Source organism: Sinohyriopsis cumingii, chromosome 9 (assembly GCF_028554795.1).
Source record: "Sinohyriopsis cumingii isolate HCF-2022 chromosome 9, ASM2855479v2, whole genome shotgun sequence".
Taxonomy (NCBI): domain Eukaryota; kingdom Metazoa; phylum Mollusca; class Bivalvia; order Unionida; family Unionidae; genus Sinohyriopsis; species Sinohyriopsis cumingii.
The window spans coordinates 103,145,388-103,169,894 of record NC_142969.1 but is presented as its reverse complement, the minus strand read 5'-3'; the positions used below and the strand labels follow the sequence as shown (position 1 = coordinate 103,169,894).

The window sequence follows — 24,507 nt, the reverse complement described above, 5'->3', positions numbered from 1 at the left end:
GGTGTCCAAAGGCGCTTGTATGAGATAAAGGGTCAATACAAGTTTGTTGTTGCTGCTTCTCCTAAACTACTTATAGGATTTACCTAAAACTTTACAATCACATTCACCCCAGGGTCTAAAAAATGGTGCTGCTCTGACATCCAATATGGCAACCACAGTGGCCATCTTAAAAATATTGTTATCACTATTCCTAAATGGATGGTCATATCACCATTCTGTTTTCACATGACGTCTAGCTGGTCCCTAATGAAAATGGTACCACCAATATGGCTGCCACTGACCATCTTGAAATTCTTGTTACTGTTACTTCTCCTGAATGAATGGTCATATCAACATTTGGTTTTCACTAAAAGAATTCTGCTGCTGGCAAGTTGGTTCTTGGTAAAATGGTGCCAGTCTGACTTCCGGTATGGCCCAAATGACAGCCATCATGGAAATCTTGTCATTGCTACTTCTTCTGACTGGATGTCCATATCAACACGGGGTTTTCACTAAGGTGGCGCTATACAGTTTCGCATTTTGCATAGGGTTAGGAATTTAAAGAAAAAGAATGTCCCCGGCTTTCCTCACTGGTTATACTGGCTATTTAAAAAAGACCTTGTATATCTTAGGTATAATGCAAAGAACCTTTAATTCCCTTTATTTTGGTGTATGATTGATGGGTGTACTATGGGTTATAGAGTATACAGCTTGGCCTTACTTCAAATGTGCACCTTTCAAAAAAGTGCTAGCTCTACTTGGTCATTTTCACTTCCTGAACTTCAGAGGTCATTTGTATAAAAAAGAGCCGATAACTTTTTTTACATTTTATATATTTGGTAATTCATTCATTGCACTTTCAGAAGCTGGTATTGTCTAGTCTGGCAAAATTCATTTTCCCTATTTTAATAGCTGCTATGTATAGTGTACTTTAGACTAATTCAGACTGATTTTTTAACACAAGGGAGCAGTCATTTTAGTTAGCAGTGTGCTTAAATCATGTAAAATTTCCAAAAGTACAATATCCAAAAGAAATATCATCCACATTACATTAATGTAGCATAGAGGTATGCAAACATTCTCTCCACTGTGCATGTTTTAAATGCGAACTACTTCACCTTACATACGTCACTCTCTCAAAAGTACTTATTATCTGGTGAGCGCCACCTAAGAGACTTTGTATAATGCCTAGTTGGTCCTAATTAAAATGGTGCTGATTTGATATCCAATATGGCCACTACATTAGACATCTTGAAAGTCTTGTCATCGCTACTTCTGAATGGATGGTCATATCAGCATGGAACTTTAACTAAAAAACCTGTTGGGCTTAAATGACTGGCAATGATAATAAGTTCAGTATGGCCACTACAGTGGCAATTTTTAAAATATTGTTATTTCTACTCATCCATTATGGATGGTTGTGTCAACATGGGGTATTCACCAAAAGACTACTTAAGATGTCTAGCTGATCCTAAATAAAAATGGTTCCGATCTGACATCCAATATAGCCATCATGGCAGCCATCTTAAAACTTTTGTTATCACATCTCTACTTAAATGGAAAGTAATAATGAATTGGGGTTTTCACCATATGCCTTTATATGATGTACATTTGGTCTTAAATGAAAGCTGTGCTAATCTGATGACCAAAATGTCCATCACAGCCGGACTTATCATTGGAAAAGTGCAGTAAATTTATTTGCTTGATACATTTAACAGTTGAAAGTGGTGTGTATTCTCATTGGGCCCAAATTTATGGTAGCTTTCCCACCGCACTATCATTTTATCCATGTGACACTTTTAGAACCCACTGTATTATACTTTAATGTTTCCTGACATCCATTAAAATGTACTCAGTTAATTAAACACCCTATCACCAAATGCTAAAACCCCATCATTCAAATAACACCTGTTCTTTTTTTTTTATATATGTGTGATTATTAATATAATCCAGGATAATTACTGGCTCACTCGGCCACTACATGTATTTTTGTACCTGCCTTGACCAGGATTCTGGTGCATGACCTTTGTGTTTGGATTTGCACAGACATAGTCACATGATTAGCCTGCCATAATGGAGTCCACTCGTATCGTGTGTTATATATTTCAGTGATTTCCATTATGAACTCATAACATGTGACACATATTTTCAAATTAAACAAATGATAAATGATCATTCTGAAAAATAAACACTGCACCTTCAGAACAAGCATAAAATTACCCAGCTAGCCCCATCTAGATCTGTCATTGATGATCAAACATTGGTGATTCCCAATCAGATAGTGGAAATTACCTGAAGAAAGATCATAAGAAAGAAAAGACAGTTTTCATTAGTGAATGGGAGATTTCATTTACTTCTGTGAAAATCAGTGGATCACATGGTAAATTTTCTATACTGCAAATTTTTTGTTTAGAGCTGCTTAGTTACAAATTGGTGATGGGGGTGGGTTTGGCATGGTTTACACTACTTTAGGCACTAATAAAACTTGTTATTAGCTCTACTTGTCATAGAACAGAAGAGGTTATATGATTGTCTATCATGCATCATTTGTTATCCATCCATTTGTCTGTTACTGCTAATTTGTTATCAAATCTCCTAAACTGCATTGAGGATGGCAGTGAACCTTTTCTTATACACGCATTCATCTCATGGTCTCGTTGGTCCTAAATGAAGACGCTGCTACTCAGACATCCAATATGAAGCAGAGTTTTCACCAGAAGTCTTAACACACAGGTCCACTTGAAACTCTTGTCATTTCTTCTCAATGGATGGTATTATAATGTTTCAACTAAAAGACTTCTCATGTCTAGTTGGTCTTAAATGAAAAGGATGCTGATATGAGTTCCATTATAGCTGTCACTGATCTGAGTTCCATTATAGCTGTCACAGCCTTGATCGATCTTAAAAGCTTTTTATCATTACTCCTCCATAGCAGATAGTTTTGTGACAATGGTGCTGTTCACAAATCCAATATGGCTATCATAGTGGCAATTTTGAGAATTTTGTCATCACTTCTCGTGCTAAACAGATTTCTTATTAACATGGGGATTTTACTAAAAACTTAAGGTGTCTAATTATAATGGTGCCACTCAGGCCACCACAGTGACCATTTTAATGGTCATATCAGCATGATGTTTTAACTGAAAGACTTGTTGTGATGTCTAGTTGGTCATAAAAAATGACAATGATGCTAAACTGACCATCCAAATGGTCATTTGAAAATTCTTGCTCTACTCTTCAATGGAAAGTTATTTTGAGATGGGTATTCGTCAGAAGAGTTCTTCTGATGTCTAGTTAGTCCTGAATGAAAACAATGCAAACTGACCTACATTATAACCACCATGCTGGCCATGTTGAAAGTGTTGTTATCTCTGCTCCTCCTAAACGGATGGCTATATCAATATAGGGTTTTCACCAACAGACTTCTTATGATACCTAGCTGTTTTTAAGTGCAAATGTTGCCATTGGTAGATTCAATCCAATATTGATGTTACATTGTCTGTCTTGAAAATTTTGCTGCCACTACCCCCCCCCCCAGCATGGAAAGTTATATTGTCATTGGGATTTCACTAAAAGACTTTTAATGTTGTCTTGTTACAACTCTATAGTCTTCAACTAAGTAAAAGAAAAGATAAAAAAATCATCAAGTTTTGTACAGTTCAACAGATAATTTATTCCCTTTGAATGAAAGGAGCTTAACAGTACATGTATTGTGAATTAAATCCCAAATAGTCCTAAAAATTCTATCACATTTCCAAAAGTGTAATATTCCAAAAGAATTCCAGTGGTGTTCCAAATAAATTCCAATCTTGCATGTTCTGATGTGTAAATGGTCTTGAATTTGCAAATGGTCTTGCTGTTTCAAATTGATGTAATCTAGAAAATGTCCTTGAATAAATTCACACAGAGTGATTTTATCCTAAAGTCAATGAAAACTTTGTAATTCCAATGAATACTGGCAATTAAAATAAATAAATCTCATCAGATAATAATTGAACACTTCTAAAAGACCTATTCCACTACAGATGTTAAGATAGGAATAGTAATTCTGATTTAAATATTACATGTATGACGTATATGCCTTCCTTCTTGACCTATGTTGCAATAAACCATTTTCTGGAAATAGTCTGTCATCTTAGTAGAATTTACATCAAATTTGTATTAAAAAAATAAAAAAAGTTCAGGTCTGTTTACATAAATATTAGCAAGCTGTTAATAAAAGGGCAGGTAGATCATGTTTTTCTGAGGGGAATACCAATGTCCTGAATTTACATCCAAGTTAACATGTTTACCCAAAAAAATTACATTATCTTAAAGTACAGGCCCACAATAAAGGACAAAATCAAAATTACTACTTAATATGTTCTTTACAAAATGACCCATAACAATGTATAATCATTAAAAAATTTAATATAGTATACATAACAGTCTACTTAGTCGTAACCGAAAAAATGGTATTGTATTAAATTCCTGGAAATTCTTCTCACTCGGAAAAGCATCAATCCATTCTAGGGACTTTTGTTATTTATATTGTAGTAAAAGTAGTATTTGTTGTTATAGTTGAGAGATTGCTGTTGTTGTTGTTATTTTCTGGAATATGACAATGAATTTTGTGCATGAAAACTAGACGTTACTCAGGAGTTGCTCTTATTTTTGCATAGTATACTCCCAGCAAGAGAGAAAATACTTATATAAAAACACATAACTGAAATGCATGCTGCACTATGAATTTATCTTTTGTATATCCAAGTAGGAAAAGGTGCATTTTTGATCTTCCAATTCACCTGTTTTGAAAACGCAAATAAAAAGTGAGGGATTGTTCCTGAATTTATATTAAAATATTTTTCCAGTGAGAAACTAGTTTCAATTGCAAGTTTTTACATGATAATTCAGTGTTGATAGTTTTTAATCAGTATATTGCTGTATTAATTGGCATCATCCTTTCATTTGTTAGAATCACAAATGTGAGCATGAAAACTTCAACCTGTGATCTGTTTTTATAATTTTAATTTTATAATTGCCATAGCTGAACTTAAAACTACATTATGTCTGACATTTGGAATAAATATAACTTGGATAGTTTCAACATTTAAATTAATAACATTAATGAGTTTTGACATTTATTGAAATTCAAAGATTAATAGGTTTTGACATGTCAAAAGTGGTTCATATAAAAAGTGTTAGCTAGTTGAAATGTTGGAAACAAGAAATAAATGATGTAACAATCCAATTTGTATCAAACTGGGTGACTGTAAAAAAAAAAGTCGAATCGAGCGAAGGGTTGTGGTCACGCTTGCATTCCTTGTGTTTATTTATATTACCGATAAGGGGATTTCATATTGTCAGAGATTTCGCCGTACTTTATTGATAAAACGTCAGACTCCTGTGCTAACACTCACTGGTTACTCCATCAAGTCGTTCTGGGGACAATGGGACTTGAACATGGTGGGGTTGTCTAGGGACAATGGGATTTGAACATGGTGGGGTTGTCTAGGGACAATGGGAATTGAACATCGGGAATTTAACATGGATGTGATTTGATTTTGATTTTTAACGTAGCTTTAACAATTTTTCAGTCATATCGCTACGATGTCTGCAATGTGCCAGTTTATAGTGATGTCTAGCACTGGGGCATCATGCTGCAAACATGTAGCATGATGTCCCACCCAGTCACATTATCCTGACACCAGGCCAACCAGTCCTAACACTAACCTCTTAATGCTGAACGCCAAGCGAGGCAGCTGTTAGTACCATTTTTGTAAGTCTCTGGTATGACTCGGTCGGGGATCGAATCCACGACCTCCCGCATCCAAGGCGGACGATCTAACCATTAGGCCACCAGAGCGGTAAAATAGGGTGACTACTGATCACAATTTTGGAGAGGTATCTTCACACGGGAAGAGATCCTCTTAAGATTTCAATCAACACTACTATGACGGAGAGAGAGAGAGAGAGAGAGAGAGGGTTATTCCTACTGTAGAACATATCAAGACACTTACGTTTGTTTCTACAGTAGATTTTCCTGAAGAAAGATTCAAAGAAACACTCATTCCACTCAGATAATCACAGCCATAGAAAAATTTCACCATTATTAAATATCACCAGAGTGAACTGCAGATTTAGGCAACTAAACTTCCCTCCTTTTTTGATAACGTGGATATAAAGTTCTCACAGAATAGTTCATCCATAATATGCTGTGATGTATTTGACTATAAAACTGATATAATTTCTGTGGGATCGCCCAGGGTACGATTGTTCTTGTGCTAGTTTTACTTTTTTAAAATTATTTTATAAATCGCCTAGCAGTGAGACACGACTTATCTCAACACGGTGTGAAGAGCTACTGAAGTCAATTCGTAGTGAACGCGGTCAGAAAATAAGTCTAGCCAATGAAATCGTTTATGATGAGCGATGCATTGTTTTGTTCGAAGTTAGTGAGGCAAAATAATGCCTACGCTCTTGCATTGTTACCATTGCAGTGCAGACAGACTGTTGTGTATTGTACCATTTCTTCTAACCGTATCAACTACTGAAAGGTCACAGTACTGGTTCACGTTCTGAAACTGTCAATTTCTTTTTACCTCACTTAAACATTTTGACATACACACTCACATAGGTAGTCAGAAGTGTTACAGTACTGAGTGGCGTGGTTTTTTGTTTTTTGTTTTTTTTTGTTTTTAAATTGTGGCTCTGGGGGTTTTATGAAGTAAATAAACTAAAGTACAGTGAACCTCAAGGATGATGACCAAAGCTGTCGGTCTATTGATGAGTGTATTTACTTAAGAAGAAATATGACCTCTAAAACACAAAGATATACGGCAAGCATGATTAGAATGAACACATCGGCAGCTAACTGTAGGAACAAGGGGGTGTTTTCCTTCACGTCCGTGTAACTTCGAGTTTCAATCCTCTTTCAAGACAAACTTGTATCCTCTTGTAGGGCTTGAAATAAAAAAACTGAACAAACGTAAGTAGTTTGCTCTAGATATTTCCTTTTGCAGCAACATATCGAGTCGGAAAGCTAAATTAGTAACATGGGAGGCATAGAGAGAGAAGTCAAAGAGCATGAATCATGATACCCATAGCAAAACAAACGACAAAGGCATTTTTTTTCAAAACCCATCATTTTTAGTCAAAATCACTTAACACTAACAATTCACAAATTTTTCAACCATAAAAATTCAATTCAATAACAAACATTTTTTTCAACTCACTCTTTTTTAGACAAGATTAACAACATGGTGAATGAAACTGAGATTTCCACTGTTGCAAGTCATTGAGTCCTGAATGGACCTACGTTTCCTAGCTAAAAGACAAAAGGTAAGTATAATGGTCACAAAACCATCGATCTACTTTGTCATCGTTTCCAGACGAATGACGATCAAAATAAGTCACTAAATGTTCTTTTGGTCATAATAAGTGATCAATTCGATCCGGACTTTCTCTTTGAATTTGTCAAATTTGTCCAAGTAACCGTTTCTTCGCTTTGTCTTCCCCCTCTTATTCAAGAGGGTTTCGATGTAATGAACCTCTTGAGTCGTTAATTGAGGACGGGAATGTTCACGCAAGTCTTCATACCACCAACGTAAAAACGTCTTTTTCAAACAGACTCCAAGCTTCGTCCAGATATTCGTTGAATTTTTCTTCTTGACTGATGTTTTGCCATCCATAGTAATCATGCTTCATCCATACTGTAACTTGTCTGCCAGGTATGTAGCACAGTAGGAGACCAATTGCTGTTCTTGTTCTGGCCATCTCGACTTGAACACGATGTCCTTTTCGTCTTTGTCTTGGGATTCTTCTTTCATGGTCTCCTCACATTCCATCTCCAAAGTTTCTCCACTAGTTAAAGCGGGAGAACAGTCTTCCATGGCTTCTAATAGTCTAGAATGACTTCTCTCAAACTGTTTATTTCTAGGGCATTATCGAATTCTGCATACAGGATGACGTTCACTGTCGCAGGTAGAGCATTAGCAAACTGAAGTTCCACACGAATCTGGCCGGATTTTATAGGGTGAAAATGTCCCTCGTCGCTGCCTTGGTCAGGAGTAAAATCAAAAGCCCACAAAGCATAGCCTCCTGCATAATTGTCGTACGAAATACCGTGACTGGTGTTGGTCCCTAACTGTCCGGTGGCTTCGTACAGGAACAAGTACGATCTCAAATAATTTCTGTCACCAAACTTAGGCTCACGGGTCTGGTATACAGGGTCTTGCCATCGCGACTGACTTTGATTGTGGCTACGTTGTAATGTTGAAACTGGAAAGGATTTTCGTTGTGGGCCCGTTGAAGGCTGCATTGCTTACGATACCAACGATTAAACGCTTGGGTAACTGTCCTTGGAAGAGATGATCTTCGATCATGGATCGTTGTCCAGTAGGAATAGTGAACGTTTTCACTTCCACTCTTCGTATTGGATTCTTGGCGGTGGTTCTGCTCAAAGTGTATCTGATGTCGTTTCCCACTTCAGGTATCACTTCCACATGACGCACGTAGAGCCTGGCTTCTTGGATGATAGTTTTGTATTCGTTGGCATGAGCCATCAAATGGAAAGCGGTACTGCTATGATTCAGTCTCAGGCGGACATCCACGCAGTTCAGCAAATACTTTTCTTGTAACCACATGTCCAAATGCAAACCATCCAACAGTTCTAAACTACTACCTTGCAGAATTTTCTTACGGCGGTCATTAAACCCCACATTGTAAGGATCGTCACCTGCTGTCAGGACTGTGTCGATAAACGTGTTCTCACTCGCTGTGTAAGGTTTCAATACCACACAAGCATCCAGATCAGTATTCTTGACTTCTTTTCCGTACGTCAAGAGATTTTCCAGGTAGGCTCGATAAGGGTAAGTATCCATGCTGCTGCTGACCAGTTTGTTATTCAAGTACAAGTCCACTTCGCTGAACAAGGAATGCATGAAATTGTTGACAGAAGCTACTCTAGCATCGGCACCTGGATTGGTGTTGTCCGTTTTTATCACTTTGACTTTCAAGTATAGGTAACTGCTATTCAGATCGATGTAATCTTCGGGCTGACCTTTGATATCAAACTCGATGGGAGCTGATTCTGTCAAAGAGTAGACGGGATGAAATTCAACCCACTGGGATTCTTGCATCGTCATCATGGTGGGTGGCATGGCAAACAGATCTAGTTCCGATTTGTCTTTCTAGCTTTAGAAGTGTGAAGACTGGTGACAGGGTGTTTTCTTCGTTGCCTTTTTCTGCCGTGTCCTTGCTGTTGAGTCAGGGAAGCGGGAATGCCTGACTCGGTAGCGTTCAGGGCATTTATAGGTGTTTCTCGTCGACCCAAAATGTCTTTACCCGTTTGCAGCAAGACATTTTTGCCTGCCCTCAAGAATGCTTCTTTTGGGTTTTGTTTGTCGATGATGACATTTTGGAGAAATTCTTTGCCTTGCGTCAGTGCGGCATCTTTCAAGGCGTGCAATCCTCGTGTCACCATCGGTTTCAAGACGGGAGCCACCGAACGAAAGGCTGATTTTAACATATCTCCTAAACCGTGTCCTCGTTGTCGAGCAACCCCTCGGTACACTGGATACATGACTTACAACTCGTTAGAGAACCGTTTTCGAAAATGAAGTTTCACCGTGACTTTTCCTTTGGTGAATGGAATATTTTGTCCCTATCTCCTGTTATAGCAATGTTGACAGTGTCCAAATACGACTTACTGACCGGCAAATAATGAGGATGTACAAATTCGCGGTGAATGTGATAGGTGTTTTCACCTTTCTCGTCAGCGTTCGTGGCAGAATCCACTTTGAAAGGAATGACACACAGTAACGGTACGGAGGTGTGTCCCACCACATTGTACTCCACCACATCGGAGTACACAAAGATCAAATTCAGACCTTGGTTCATTTCTACCGGGGAACGAAATAACTTGCTAAAAGAATCGTTGTCGGAAATGACTGCTAATTCACCTTTTTGCTCAACTTTCTTTCTCATCTCCATGTCCCCGCCCAACATGACAAACAATTCAGGACAAAATAAAATAGACATCGTTTTACCTCCCTCAAATTTCACCAGGAAGCGACGAGCTACTTTGTGGTACTCCAGGGTGACACTTTTTCTGACACTGTCCAAAGCTTTAAGAAACAGGACATTAAACCTTGATGCCATGGTTCTGACCAAATGTTGACCACTAAAATAATAGCCTGGGGCAATAAACAAGTGGTATGTCCACTTTTGAGTTTGTTCATGATAGGTTTTATTGTCATATTTTAAAGTATTCTAGTACTTTTGCATTTGCTCGTCATGAACTTCGACCATAAAATAATTTTCATTGGGAAGGACATTTAGGACTTGGGTCGGATAAATGATTTCCACTAAAGCCACTTCCCAACGGGCTTCGTGATTTAATTGGATGGCCTGAGGTAATTTGGCCGTGTAACAGCACAAAGTGTTATTGGGAAACACCTCCATGGAATGTCACTGGGTAAGGTTAAGTAAAATTGGTTGTTATTGTTCATAATTCCAGAGTTATGTGGCTGTCCGAGGGGTTACTGGAAGTCAGAGGCGTGTCTCCGCCCAAAATGGGATTGTTATTGTTGTTGGAGTGGTGACTGGCACTGGCAATGGACACAAGATTCCCGTTGTTGCCGTTGGAAGAGAATTTCTGGGAGGGATTGGGCATCAGGTAACCGATGCAACTGCTCAATAAAATGGTCCACAATTGTTTGTCTCCCTGTTGCAAACCCAAATTGGCAATGGCTGCACCGATGACACAATACACTACAAAGATTTGACAGAAAAAGACGAGTTGCGTTTTAGGCACACGTTCTCCACACCAAACCCACAAGGGTTGCTTTTGTAAATCTGACAGAGAAGAACTGGGTGAAGGACTGGTCGTTGCAATGGTAGCGGTAGCTGAGTCTGTGTGAAAGGGCATGATGGGCACTTCTTTTTATAGTCGATGACTTGCGAAGCTTCGATCCAAGAATCAAAACTGGGTAGATATCCTTTCCAACGTACTTTGACTTCTTTGACACGTCGTTGGCCCACTTTACGGGTTCTGCGTTCGAGATTGCTTTCGATGTCGTACACGTCCTTTTCTTATCTGGTGACACGTTGTAACTCGGGCAAGTAAAAGGTTCCTTTGAGCACTTCTCCGTTCATGTCTTCCAATTTATAGACGGTAGGATGACGGCCATGCACTCGTCCAGTGACACGAAACAATTCAGTGGTCCAGTTTGGTAAGTAACCTGTGTCGAAAGTGCGTTTGTTTTGCCAATGTGCACCCAATCTCCTACGGTCAACACTTCACCTTTCTTAGGGACAGCCACTGTCGGGGACGTACCAGACAGGCGCTCAGAAACCAGCACTTCGTTGTCGGGAGTCACCTGTTGTGGGGAACGTCCAATGCTTCGATGGTAAGATTGGTTGTACTCTTGCACCAAGTGCGGTAAGATGTCGATGTACTTGAGAGTGTGGTGATGCGTAAAATATTTCTACTTGAATTCTTTCAAAGTGCGTTGAAAACGTTCCACGATGCTGGCCTTGGTTTCGGGATTCTCGGTGGCAAAAAAAAAGAATGTCACGTTTCTTTAATTCTTTTTTGAATGCTTGGTTCAGAAATTCGGTGCCTTTGTCCGTTTGCCATCGAAGAAGGTGAGAACGCTTTGTTTCAACACCCGTTGCAGGGCTTGCACTAACTCGCTGTTCGATTTGGAAGTCAATGGCACGACCCAGGCAAATTTGGAAAAGACATCGATGACACAAAACAAATATTTGTAGCCACGATTGTAGGTGACCAAATGAGAGACATCGGCTAAATCGGCTTGCCATTGATGATCGATGCCTTCCACTCGGGTGCGATTTCGGGAAAACTTGCGTCGAATGAGTTTGTGTAAAGTGTAGGTAGCTTGTTCTTGTAACCTTCGTTGCACTTCAGGTAAACGGAGACTTTTCAGTCGAGTTTTGGCGGCACGATACAATTTCTGAACTCCTCCGTAACCTGCAGGATGGGATGGATCGTAGTAAATGCTGGCTAACACCTTCTCCATATTTTTGTTTGTGTGTTAATAAGTCAGCCACTCTTCGGTGATGCTACTTTGGACGGGACGAAAGGGTGGTTTGGAAACGGAGTTACGTGTCCGAGAATTCGAAGGTAGTGGTGGAGGTGGTAATGGAATGGCTTTGGCCTCCTTTTCTTTTTTTACTTCTGGTTTCCATTCTTTGTTTTTAACTTCTGTCGAAGGAGGAGTGGGCATCATCTTTTTAACCCAGGCTTTCATGTCTTATCGTTGGAGTGTGGGGGATGGGGTCAACAAGGACGCTGCAATCTTACTAGAAATGGGAGCTGCTGATGGTGTTTGAAAAACTTCTCGTATCTCTTCTTCCTGAGGCTTTCGTGCTGTAGCGTCTCTCACGATTCCTGGGGATGGTGGTGGTATTGGTGGTAGTGGCGTGGGGGATGGACTTTTCATCAAGGTCTTAAAATCTTTCAGAGTGGGTAGAGCTGTTTCGTCTAAAGCTTTCTGGTGAAAGAGTTGCAAGTCGTTGCAAGAGTTGACCGTATTTTTGCGATTTTTCTGTTTCGGACAAATCGTGGCGATCCATCAATGACTGCAATTCGTGTTGTAACTGGGACATCTCGTTCAAATTGGGATTGGGAGGCAAATGCGGGGTTCGTTGTTCTTGCCAACGATGGTATTCCATCCATTGTTTGTAAGGCACTAAAGCTAGTTTTCGTCCTTCCATTCGATGTTAAGGGTCAATTCTGAGATCGTAGGACCCCAGAGGGCCTTTTTATCTTGCTCCCACCAGTCCTCCCAACATGGTTCCCAAGACTCCTGTCAGTAATGGGCCTCACAAGAGTGGCAAAATTCCTCCACGTTGCACCAACATCTTCTTCTTTTGACGAATGGGGATTTTCTTTTGAACCATTTGGCGAAGAACGTGACGATGTTTGCCTAAGCATTGTTTCTGGTGTTTGGACAAAGGGATCGTGCCTTTCAAGACGTTCAAACAACATTCGCACACGGTATCGATGACATCTTTGGAGGCTGATTGAATGTTTTTTTTTTTTCGCAGGGGTGGAGAAGCTTTGGACAGGACAGACAACATGTCCCCATGTTTGACTAAACGAGGAGGTAGTCCTTTCCTTATCTTTCCTTGGGATTTAGAAGAGGTATATTTTCTGGAGGGTGACATCTTTGCTTGTGGGTTCCGGGACACACACCAAAAATACACTGACGTCGATGACTAAGCAAGCGTCCTTTTATCTTTTTTTTGGACTATCGCTTCGTCAAAGAAGTGACAATGTGTTTTCCAAAATTGCCAAAGAATCCCCCCCTTTGATGACTCCTTGTTTTCTTTGGAGTACGGTGTCTTTTCTTGTGGTAACGACGATGCCTGGCTAAGCACTTTGTCGGATGAGGAGACTGTCTTTGTCTCTTTCTTTTTTGGACAGGAGAATGACGATGGTGACAGTGTGCACTGCTTTGAGGTTACATCTTTTGGGAGTTCAGGAGCACAAAAACACTGATACCCAGGCTTTGTCTCAGATCATTTTTATACTGGAACGCGTCGCCACTGATTGTCTTTACTTCGTATCAACTTGAGGACAGGCATCACACGTCGTGGAGGGGTTCGCAACGGACTAAATCGAGTCAGTTCTGGCTTGGACAAATCCAGTAAACTCTGTAACATGCCCGATCTCTCTTGGACTTTGATTTTGGGAGCAGGTACTTTGTGAGCAGCGGCCACTGGCACTAAGAAAGAGGAGGAGGGTGTCACCCCTGGAGGAGAAGTTCTTGGAGACACGGGCTTCCGTGGTGTCATCAACGGAGATGTGGATGAACCTGATGCTACCGGAGACGCGGTCACTGTCTTTGCAGGTCGTGGTTTGCGAATGTATGGTTGCGTCCTAGCTGAAGTGCCTCTCTTGCGTGTTTTCCGTGGGCTTCTCTTTTTCAGGGGTGGTGACCTGGTCTTGACACCGTTATTCTTTTTCTTCTTGGGGCTTCGTTTGGCTTTTTTCTTGGGGAGAACTTTGGGAGCATTAGGATCCCATCTTAAGAGGGAGCGAATGATGACCCTTCCTAGAGTACCGCTCCCTCCAGGTTTCAAAATGATTTGATTTTTGGTTTGAGTGTCGATGCGGGGATCGGCCAGTTGGGTCAAAGCGACTTTGTTTCTATCAAAAAAGCATTTGGTTTGATGAGGAATCTGAATGATGCCTTGCAGTAATTGACATGCTGTCACCGTAAACCATCGTAAAACTTCTCTGAGACTGGCTTCTAAGACACGAGCACGTTTTTGTGGATTTTTCTCGCGACTGATGCCATACAAGGCACGAATCAATTTGACGGGAAGATGAGACTGAAGGGACGTCATGTTGACGCTGTGTGAGACTGACAAAAAGTGTCCGAGGTTTTTATAGAATTTTTTTGGGTTAAGTCGAGGACGGGACGTGTAGAGAACAGGCTTTCCATCTTGATACCAGTGGTGAAACAAATGGGTACGCAATCGCAAATCATCGGGGTTAGTGGGTTTCAAATCGACGAGTAAATAGGCACGTGGAGTTTGAGTGGCATCGTCGTACGCCTGAGTGAGCCAAGGCGTTCCTAACTATTTGGCTAAGACTTGCACTTGCGATTTATCTCGAGGGATTTTAAACAAGACCGCGTAATGCGCATTGAGACTGATGGTACGATGGGCTTTACTTTGTTGAAACAAATTTTGGGTGATGTAAACGACACTGGCATTACGATGATGCCCTTTGCGTGTAAACAACAGTTCAATTTCTTCTTCGTCTTCTCCTAACATGTCGTCGAAAATGACCAAATGGGTTTGACGACGGTCAGACTCGATTCCGTCGTCTTCTTTAGGAATGCCTTCCAAAAACATGATGGAATCACCTTGACTTTCTCGCAAGAGGCTGTACACCGATTGCCACTCTTTGTAACACCACACGATTCGTTGAGGTGGATGATCGATCAAATGATGTTTATGTTCGATCAAACGTTTGACGAATTCGGTTTTGCCTGAACCGTTAGGTCCAGCAATGAGCATGTTAAAGGGATGGCGAAGATACAAAGCTTCCCAAATGGCACGATCTAAGTGTTCGTCGATGACTTTGAAAGTGGAGGAAGAGGGAGCAGAGACAGCAGAGGTAGCCATAGTGTTAGGAATGTCACTTGTGACACGAAAACAGACAAGACAAGAGTTTATATACTTTTTCAGGACACGTTTATTGAAGTTTAAAAATGAACACGAAAGACAAAAATGCATCAAAGCCAAATAGTTATGTACAACGATAAAAGACACATGAAAACGATCAACGTGGAATAAAAACAAGTTTCTGTACAACATGTTATGGGTAATGTTCTGACAAGTTCTACAAGGGGTAATGTCACACAAGTATCCTCCCGAAAGGGTCTTTCAGGAATGTCCACGACAGTCATGTTCTCGGTGACAGGTTCTTCTGGCACTGTCACTAACACAGGCTGAAAAGTGACTTTTTTCCTTGGACGTTGAAATGTTGGATCCACATGGAAACCACGAATGTTCTCTTGTAAAGTATCCATTCAGGGATTATTGATATCGTCCCACTAAAGGTAAATAGTGACAATTGGGAGACCATCGAACATGTTCCAGGTTTGCCGAATCTTGTGGTTCCCATTGGTGAAGTGACACACCGCAACTGAAGCACTTGACTTTATCCCCTTCGCCCAAGTAGAAAAATCCGGCTCTGGCTAATTCTTCGGGGGTCGGTCCTTTCAGATACTTAGGCCATTTTCCTTTGAACGATTGAAGACGATTTTCAAAATTGCGGTATTCAGGCAAATGCACAGGGAACGAATATTCGTCTTTCACAGGATCTCGTTGAGGGTAGGGTGACATGGAAAGGAGTTTGCTCAGGGCTGGATGACATCCGTGGGGTTTTAGACGTGAAGTTTGACATCCACATTGACAAGGAAACCCAGTAAAGTGTCCACGATAACGAGTGGCATCGCTTTCGCATTCATCAGGTTTGACACGCACAGCATCACTTTCCATGATAGGGGTAGTGATACTGAAGTTCCCATGATGCTTTACTGCATCACTGATGTCACAATGTACAGCATCGCTCACATCGCAGGGCTCAGCATCGCACTCCACTTGAGAATCCCCTAACTTGAATTGTACCTGTCTGAACTTTTTTTGCGTTTCTTTGAAACTATTCATTTTTGTTCGCTTTGTCTTGGTAGTCCCAATACACTATCGATCTTGCATATGGTCCCTTTTTATATATTGATCAATGTCAATGTGACCGTACGGCAAAGTAAAGTGTTTGGGAAGTCGCACTCGCTTCTGGTACACGATTTGATACAGCTTTTCCAAGGGTCGACTAACGATGTGGTGAGTGGGTAAACGTACAATCTTCATGGGTTGATGAGTGGTCACTTTAAAGTTTCCTCTTCTCCAGACTGCAAGGCTTCTTTCAATACCCCAAAGTTCACCACTCGACTGGTACGATAATTTAGAGTCAGTCCTTTCACTTTACACTCCCTGTGTGCTTCTCCTTGTGGGTCTCGGTATTCGTAGCCGTAATTTTTATGACCGCCACTAGCGAAACTTAGAATCTTGTCGTCAGGATGTTCGTCTGTCCAGACTCCTAAACGGTCCCCTTCGATGTTAGGGTGCTGCTGACCCGGTCGATCGATGTAGATGCAACTGTCCGTGTCAAAGTACAGGACGCGATCCCCTAACAGTTCTAAAGCTTCGTACAATTTTAAGCGAGCATGGGCTGTCACGTAAGCGGCAATGATGACATTTCCAAATGCATCGGCTTGTACGAAGTCCAGATCTTCTTCGTAATTGACTAAGATCAAATCCTCACGAACGATGTCCACGTGTTTCATGAATTTGCTTTTGTCGTGAATCATCTGGAAGTAGCGGGAAGGTTTTGTCAAATATTCCGCCTTGGGTAAACACGGTCGTTGTGCCATTTTGCCCCACAAACAATTTAACATCACTTTGGCAAACGATCGCCTGCCTTCGTTTTTCTCGATGTGGTCCAAAATGATGCCTTTTTGTTCCCAGTATTTCTGTTTGAAGGTCTTTTGGTCTTCGGGAATGTGACACCAGGAAGGATAACCGCTGGCTTCTTGCTTCAGTTTCAAAAAGCCATCCACGTAGTCTGCGAAAATTCATTTCTGAGTGGGGTCACCCTTGTGGTATTGTTCTGTCTTGGGAAAGTGGTAAATTTCGTACACTTCTAACAGTTGGTATCCCATGTCCAGAGCTTTAAACAATTCTACGCTGACCCACGTTCCCTTCAAGGCGCGTTCTTTCTGGGTGTGCTGACAAGGTTAATCTTGGTTGCACGTTTCGGCACATGTACGGCACAAGGGAAACATCAGTTTGCCTTGGCAATGGTGAGGTAAGACGGGTTGGTATAAGTCGGTGGGAGGCAAAACTTTGCACTTGATCAAACCTTCTTATTGTCGAATGTTGGTCAGGTCGATGTGTTCCGTCAACAATTGCGAGTGTCCTGCAGGAAAGCGACAATATTTGCATACGTAGGGATACAGCGAACACACGTCCAAGTATTTGATTTCTTCTCCTTTCTCTTCGTTGGCTTGGTACAGCAAACAGGTGGCATTGGTCCTACCTCCGTACAAACTATACATCGGGTTCAGGGGCTCCATCAGCTTGTAACTTTCCACGATGCGTTTAAACTCGGGATCGGTTTTCAAACGGTGGTCATATTCGTGTTCCCACATTTCCACCACTTGGTATCCTTGCTGTTCTAACTTCAAACGTCGCTGACAAGTGGCCTGGTACAAGTCTTCCATGGTCCGTTGTAAAAACTGATTTTTAGTGCCACGATCAGGGTAACAGACGGGACATCCGTGAAATAAGCAACCGTTAAACTCGTACACGATCTTGGGGTTTTCTAAGTCTCAGCCATCTACCGAATGCGCTCCGTTGGTCTTTTCACCCCCTCCGTTGCGGGCATGTTTAATCCATTTGTCTTCCTTGTCGCACAAGTAATGTAACCAGCGTAAGGCTTTGTCCGATTATTGACGTTTGACATAGTTGGTCGTTTGAGGACTGATGACAGCTAGGGTGTTTTCAGGCATGAATTGTTGTCTGTACATGAAGGAACTACCTTTGGCAATGGTGCAAGTTTCTTTCAAAAAGGATCGACCCCTCCGTGTTCTATGAACAGTTCTCGAAATTTTCCACAGCATCGCCGTAAAATGTCCACGTCGGAACGACAATACTTTAACATTTCTTCCTGAAAGTCGAAAGGGTCCGAGGCATGGGTCTGGTACCAAGCGTAGAAAGCGTCTCGTTGTTCGGTACGCATGTTGTCGTGTTCGGAAACAAATTGTAACAATGTTCAAGAATGACGTGAGTGGCATTGCACTGTATAACCCTGCCCATGGTTAACTCTGAATTTTACAACCAAAACACACGTTCAGAAAAATACGTAACAATATTAGTCCTATTTTCTCTCAGTTTAGACTGTGGATAGAACAAGGAGCGTTATGGTGCTGTTTGTAACATTGTTGGTAGCGTGTGCTGCGAAACACAGGACATCTCTTAAATCTGAGATATGTTAAGCAAATGTTAAGTAGTCAGTCGACAATAAATATCACATTTTTTATGAAATTGATCAATGAATGAAAACGAGGAACATATTTCATATAGAATGTACAGTTGTCTCAATAATTGTTTGTCCTATAATACCGCAAGAATAACGGAACCCAAAAATGGTGTCCTACGTTTGTTTTTTTCTTTACCATTCTTTCTTTCTTTCTCTCTCTTGGTAGATTCTGGGTTTGATTTGGCTTGTCAGCGTGTGTGGATAGTAGAGTTTGATGTTAGATTTGACTTTTCGCGCGTGTGGATAGTAGATTGTGGTTAGTTTTGGCTCATTCAGGTGTGTGGATAGTATATCATGGGGTTTGTGGATAGTAAAGTAAGAGTTTGTTTTGTTTCTAGTGTGTGTGGACAGTAGATCATAGGTGAAGTGAATGTAAGGGTTATTGTCTGTGTTGTCTCTACTGTAATGTATTTTTCCCATTGTGACTATATAGACCCATCCATGTTAAATTCCCTATGTTCAATTCCCATTGTCCCTAGACAACCCCACCATGTTCAAGTCCCATTGTCCCTAGACAAGCCCGCCATGTTCAAGTCCCATTGTCCCCAGAATTGATATACCCTTTTTCTAACGTTAAAGTCCCATCAAGCCTACCATGTTAAAATCCCATTGTCCCCAGAGTGGATATACCCTGTTTTAACATTCAAGTCCCATTGTCCGTAGACCCTCCCACTATACTACTAATAATGTTGAGCATTTTGTCAGTATTTAGTTGCTGCAATATGAAGTTCTTACCAGTTATTTTTTTGGTGTTTTTATTTTTCAAGTTGTCTTAGTGTTTACGCGCATAAATTGAAAGCTTGTCATTACTGGTCAATATCGTCAATCACATTTGCTCCATTATTCCGTACAAATTAGAAAGGAAATAATTTTGTGTTTAATTTGTGCCCCCCCCCCCCCAACTCACTGTACAAAATATACCCTTTTTGCAACGTTAAAGTCCCATCAAGCCTACCATGTTAAAATCCCATTGTCCGCAGAGTGGATATACCCTGTTAACATTCAAGTCCTATTGTCCCTAGACCCTATCACTATACTACTATTATTCTCTCTCTCTCTCATGTGTAATCTAGTATGTATTGTATGCAGTTGTGTTACAACGTGAAGCCTAAAATTAAGTATATTTGGTATAATATCTCATGTACACTACCCTTAGCAAAATGTATACGTATTATGTAGAATATTATCTGTTACGTAGTTTTGTTTTATAAATGATTATTGATAATTTGACCGGAAGACTTAATTTGAGAATGTCCTTGTGCAGATGCATACGTTTATTAGCATAAAAAATGTATATAAATATTTTAATTAGAACAAGCAAGATATGTCAATTTGTGTTTTCTCTCATAAATATGTACGTTACGAAGTATGATTATTTTCTTTCAAAGAATATCAAAACAGTTTGTTTAAATTTAGGGGTTTTTTTTCTCCCTAAAACCTATCTTACATAGCATCTACTTTTTTGTTGAAGAAAAAGAACGTACAAACTATTGTTAAGTTTGGCCGAAATGTATTTCGAGTTAGGCCGAATTCACTATAATCCGGCATAAATGATACAACTTTCCCATCCCTCCCCTATTCGATCCCACAGATTAAAAACACTTTTTTCTTGTAAACATGTTTTTTTTTAAAAAGAAAGAACGCTTTTTCCCATCATCACTCTTTTGGTTACATCCGTATGCAACACAGTGCACCATATTTGCTGTACAAAAGCACGATCGTACACTATATCACATAGACATTTACGCGGGGAAATTAAGCACTTGAATGGCTAGGTTAAATAGAAGGATAAATGTACGTCTTATCCGGTTTTGGCACGCGGAAACTACCGATTGTTTACGGAGATTGCCGAATAATTGTTTTCTTTTTATAAAGCGGAGTTTTAAGTCTAATTAAACATTGTTATGGTGTGCATGCATAATCAATGCGTTTATTTATAACTATAATAATATCACACATTTGTACAATATAGGTGGCAGGTGACCTTTAACAGGTATAATCACAGAGGCTCGTTACAAAGAAAATCAAGGGATGGGGGTTCTAACCATATTATTACAGGTTAGAACCCCCATCCCTTGATTTTCTTTGTAACGAGCCCCTGTGGGTATAATAGCATTCAGAAAACGGCGATCAGCCTTGGTTATCAGCCTTGCTTAATTAAACTCAAAAAATCCAATGAGTACGACAACTAGTATGTACAAATTGATGTAAATAAGTCACATAAAAGGATTAATGATACAAATAGTTTTTTTAATTAAATGTAAAAGCTATTTATCAAATTTATTATCAGGTTCTCCAGCTAGGGGCCGGTCATTGTAATGTCATGTTTTGTAAGCGTCTGTCGACTATGATCAATTGTAGAATTTGAATGCATTACCGAATAAGATAGATAGTAACTTACCAGGTAAATATTGTTACTTGCTGGGACTTAGACGACGACAAGAGAAGACATTCGAATTTAACCAAATAGAGCGCATATTCAGGAGCATGGTATATGAACGTATTGTATTTTGAAGCAATAATTGATAGGCTGAGTTCAAATCCTAGCTTTGACCTGAGTTTCAACTTTAAATGGTTCGTGCAGCAGGAATAGTCGAGAACTCGCCTTGGGATTACTCGCCCCATGAATAGTCCTACAATGTAAGACACTACACAAGTTGGTTTTGTTTTAGTGCTAGTCCTGACGCACAAAACATAAATATCAGCGTCATGGTCTTACATGTAGGACTAGCTCCATGGAGAACCTGTCCCTTGGAGAAATCATCATTCCAGGTGTCAGGAAAAGTCGCCCCGAAGATCATAGATACTAATTTAGAGGTATCGCCCAATGATGGATACCGCTTTATATGATCGCCTCTTGAATTGTTTAGTTACCGAATAACCGAGATACATCATGCTACATGTCTGAGGCATGATGCTCCATAGTACTAATATTAGTACCCTTACTCGTACCTCGTGAACCACAACAAGTCAAGTTGAGGCTACGACATCGTAGCTAGATGCTCCAGTCCTAGACATCACTATAAACTGCCACATGCAGACATATCATATACACATACATACATCATTTAGGACTTAATCACGCTTAAATTCAGATATACACCCCCACCTGTTCATTTCTATAGCAAGTGTTTACTTATCCCCTGTGTATGTTGGACTATTATTGCTGGTCATTGCAGAATAACTTTTTGCTGTTGTTGATTTTGTTTATATAGTACAAGTCACACAGGACATGTAGGCATTCAGCACCAACTATTTCAGTAATTGGTGCCATTTTTTATACTTTGATTCTTCATACCTTTGAGTAGCAAGTATTCACTTCATATAGATTCTTATACATCCATATTCCTTTGAAAGGACATTATTTCGATGCCCCAAAAGGGTCCAGCGGCAAAATCAATATTAAAGTACGTATATATTTTGACAAAATGAACCTAAAGGTGTGATCAAGTACAATCTGGATTGAATGGTGCACACTATGATGTCACAATGAAAGCTACACATATTGATAAACAAATTCGTACTACCCTTGATTGTGATGATTACACTGGACATGCTCTTATTTTGACCCAAGTTCAGTACATGGCCACCGTTGTAGAAGTCCATAGCGATAGATATTTGTCTGGAAGATTCATGGAGACAGTTAAGGTGCAGAGCATTCAGTAATTAGGATTGAATAGACTTTGGTTAAATAAAATCAGTGTTAAATTTTAAAAGAATTTATATTTAATTAAAAATGAGTAAATGCGCATATGTGACCCATGTGACTTGTACTATAGTAATGTCACCATTGTGTGGTGTTATATCATTATATTAGACTTGTTTGTTTGAAACTTACCAAAAACAAGATAACATAATAATCTTTGTGGTATCCTAGATAGTAACAACTTAAGTGCAGCCTCATTTATTTCAGCATATATCTGATAATTTACCTCATAAGCTTTGTCTCCATCGCAAAAAAACATTGTAACTGTCTCTTTGACTATTTATTTTAAATGATCCCAATTATTTTCATTGGAATTTAATATTTGCCTCATATTTTTAGTAATAATGAAATTATATCACCAAATACCCTTTTTTTTATAGAAACAAACCTGGGTTAGAATAACTTAAATATGAGCATCTGAAGGCTTCACTCCATCTGTTTGTCCACTAACTTCACAGATGTGCATCAGCACCCCTACCCCCTCAATCAACTAAGCAGCAGAGAGACTGAGCCCACCAACTATTTCGTCAAACAGAACCTTCTATCGAAAATACTCTTGATAGAAGATTTGTCTTCACAAAATAAACCCTTCTGGTCAGAAAACACTGATAAATAGGCTTTCTCCGCTGACCAGAAGGGTTATCTGATGACAAATATCTACCTATATAACTACTTCTCGATACAAGGGTCAACTAGACGAAACATTCGGTGGCTCAGTCTCTCTGCTGCTAGAAATACAAAGTATTTCTTAAAATCCTAGGATTAGAAACGCTAGCGTTTCTAACTAAAAATTGTATTTAACCCAACTCGATACCGTGTCCGAGGATCATGTAAATTTATTGTTACAAATCCGTGTGGTTTTGCCTGAGCACGACTAAAGAAATTTCTGAATTTATTTATGTCCATGTCACCGCTGCACCAAGTCTGATGAATATTTCGTAACGTGTGTGCGTCAACGCCGTTAAATACCGCGAGAACGTTACAGTTATCTCTGATCACTTTCGGAATTTGTGTATATCGCTGAGTTACATAAATCACATCGGTGTTTTTGTGTCGTCCACGTGAAAATATCCTGGCAGGGTTTGATTGTTTGTCCAACATGATATCATCGTACACGACTAAATTATTAATACTCCCATCAATATCATCGATACTCGGTGCTACATCAATATCAGTTATAAAATCAACAACATCTTCTTCACTTATCGACTTTGCACTTTCGTTAAAATCTTTTAACACACTGTAGCATCGCTGATCGTCCACTGACGGTGCTATCAAATATAATTTATCCCACTTCATCCACTTCATTATTAAATTAAGTAACAACTGCGTCTTACCACTCCCAGATGGACCTATAATAATCATACGAACATAATTTGGTAGCACTGAGTTATGTTTAACTGGCTCTCGTCGCTTTGACGCAGAAAAGTCAGTAATCTCCATTAGATATATCATAAAAATAATATGAATTTATATTGTGTGAAATGCCTAGCACGTACCCCAACTGCGGATATGACAACAATTACAACAAAAAATAATCGACAAGCGCTTACAGGCAAGTGTGAACGATGTGGCACAAAAAAGTTTAAATTTATTTTTTAAAAAGGGAGGTGATATCGCAGCCAATTTAGCCAAGTTACCAGGAACACCGTGGGCTAAATACCCAGGAGAAAAACATCTTCCAGGATATAATTACTGTGGTCTGGAACCCGACTTGATATCAGACTTGATGCTCAGGATCAGCCAAATCCAGTTGAGTATCCGATAAACGCTATTGATAAGGCGTGTCATGCGCATGATGTAGCTTACCGAAGCAAAGATTTACAACAGCGCCATCTCGAGGACGTGAAATTAATTCATGCTTTAAATGCCATCACTGATAAATCTTTCAAAGAAAAGTTAGCATCCTGGTTGATAAAATCTGCAATGAAAGGTAAATTAGCGCTAGGTGCTGGTATATAATGGAGTCGATTTATTATTCCCCAAGCATATATTGGAGAGGTAGCGCAGCAATTAGTAAACTCTCTGAAGCAGCAAAAGTTACAAAAGTTACTGCTAAAAATTGGTTATCCCGACAGGCAATATGGCAAATTTATCTACCGCGCCCTAAACAAATTCACTTTGCACATTTTGATGTTAGTGTGCCAAATGAGGTTCATCAGGCTGATATATTATTTCTGCCACATGATACTATCCGAAG

At 39.9% G+C, this 24,507-nt stretch overlaps 1 long non-coding RNA gene across 1 annotated transcript in view; it reads left to right on the top strand.

Annotated features, from left to right (window-relative positions):
• Positions 1-20,999: 20,999 nt before the first annotated feature.
• Positions 21,000-24,507, top strand: part of LOC149792369 (uncharacterized) — a 32,726-nt gene continuing 29,218 nt past the window's right edge. Inside the window, exon 1 of the long non-coding RNA XR_016423557.1 lies at positions 21,000-21,091. This is a non-coding gene — a long non-coding RNA (uncharacterized LOC149792369). The remainder of the gene's footprint in view (positions 21,092-24,507) is intronic.